The sequence below is a fragment of the Corvus hawaiiensis genome, chromosome 2, assembly GCF_020740725.1.
Source record: "Corvus hawaiiensis isolate bCorHaw1 chromosome 2, bCorHaw1.pri.cur, whole genome shotgun sequence".
Classification (NCBI taxonomy): domain Eukaryota; kingdom Metazoa; phylum Chordata; class Aves; order Passeriformes; family Corvidae; genus Corvus; species Corvus hawaiiensis.
In genome coordinates, this window is record NC_063214.1 from 901,751 (window position 1) to 903,857 (window position 2,107).

Below are 2,107 nucleotides of genomic sequence, written 5' to 3' on the forward strand. Positions count from 1 at the left end.
CGTGGTTTTGGCAGCACATAACCCAAATCCTGAGGCTGGGATCATCCCATGGGGCCTCAGGTCATTGCTGGAGTTTCCTCCTATCAAAAGCGAGTGGAAAATAACTTAGGTTGAGGGGCTGGTGTCCCCCACCCCATCTCCCATCCAAAGCAGAGCTGGGACCTTCTGCAGCTCCTGTCAGGATAAAACAGCCCAGAAAATGCCTCTGGTGCTGGCTGTCCAGGATGATCCGCGTCAGGCAGTTTAGGGGGTTTGGGGAGCCAGCATCAGCCCGGGGCAGATCAGTGCACATCCCTCGTCCTGCATAAGGACACAGGCACAGACAAGCCCGCAGAGCTGCTCCATCCTCCAGCACGTTCCCCAGCCACTCGCCAACCTGACATTTACAAATCCCTATTTTTAGATGATCTTCATCACTTCTAATTGTTCAGGCTCCTCAGCCACAGAGATGCTGCACTGCTCAGGCAGGATGGGGCCCCAGGTCCATTTCTCCCTTCCCCCGTGCCTCAGTTTCCCTTTTGGGAAATAGTTCAATTGAGGACCTCCCCTTAACTCCCAGGACCAGGTGCTGGGGGCTGTGTGTCCCACTCCTAGCCCAGATGGGATTTTGAGTGCTCCAGCATGCTCCGTACACCCAGACACACCTCCTCAGCTTTCCCACAGAACGGGACAGCAGGAAGCACCCAGCCCTCATGCCTTGTGGCTGCCCTCACACCAACACCATCCACGTCCTGCCACAGCAAGAAGCAGCCAAGCAGGATCAATCCAGGAGGGGCCGTCTCCAGAGATGCCTCGGGAGCCTGCAGAGAGCCGAGCCCAAGGGACAGCCCACGCGGGCTGGGCTTGGCACATTGGTAATTAATTTAGTTACTAAATTAACATTTAAATTGACAAGACCTGAATGCGAAGCCAGGCACTGCTGCTTGCCAGGACCCATCAGCTTTCAGCGACCCTGGCTGCTCCCAGCTGCATGTCCCTGGGTCCTGGTGCCCTGGCAGCAGTACAGAGGGGCCCTGGAGATGCTCTGTTCCCCCACACTGCTCTTAGGCACCCCGAGGAGGCTGCACCAGCCCAGTCGTGCTGTTCCTGGAAGAAATGCCTGTGTTCAGCAGGGACAAGGACAGCAGATGTCAGTCCTGCGGTCCCCCCTCTCCCTGCTGCAGTGCAGCCCAAACCTGAACTCCCAGGGGTCCTGCCTGGCCCTTGACTGTCCCCCACACTGAGGGGGACACACTGGCACCCCCGGGGCTCCATCCCTCTGCACGGACTGGTGGTGACATCCAGTGCTGGATCCTGCAACTACAGCCCGGTGGGGGCCCAGCCAGGTGCTGTGTCCCCCACTCCAGTCCCTGCCCTGCTCCCCTCACACCCAGCCCAAACAAACTTGTCCCTCTCCCCATCCTTAGCGTCTTTTCTCACTGGGAAGGGGTAGGGTTGAGTCTCTCCCTGGAAAGCACTATCTGTTGCAATGCCCTGGAATTCAGAGGTAATTCTGGTGAGCTGGGAGGAGGAGAGGGGCTCAGCGAGAGCAGCCTTGGCAGATAAAACAGCTGGTACACGGGATGCCACGGGATGAAGCCTGCAGCCACCACTGACGGGACACAGGAACCCTCCTAGATCTGCTAGGATTCCATGAAATCAGCTCTGGTCTCGGTTTCAGGGCTGCATGAGAAGGCCAGAAGATGCCCAGGAGCAGGCGGCTCCTGAGGACAGTCCCTCTCCGCTGCCACCTGCCCTGGAAGGACATTCTATAAGGAGCCAAAATCCCTTCACACCAGCCCCCCTCCCCCTCTGCAGTGCCCACCCCAGCTCAGCTGCAGCAGTGGCTGTTCCTCTCCCCTTTCCCTCAAAGGCCCTCTCCCCCTCCCAAGCTGCTGCTTTTCCTGAAGCAGCTTCACCCCCACAACCTCCAGGTCCCAGCCCCCACATCAGCCCCAGGGCCACCCTCCACAATCAGGGGAGATCTCAGTACCAGCAAAAGGAGGAGGCTCTGAACAGCCTCTTGTTCCCAGGCCTTATCATCCAAGTGTGACATGGAGATCCCTCCAAGCCCAGCTCAGCTTTTGGGGCAGAAGTGTTTGGCTAAAGAAGACAGAAGAAACCTGGA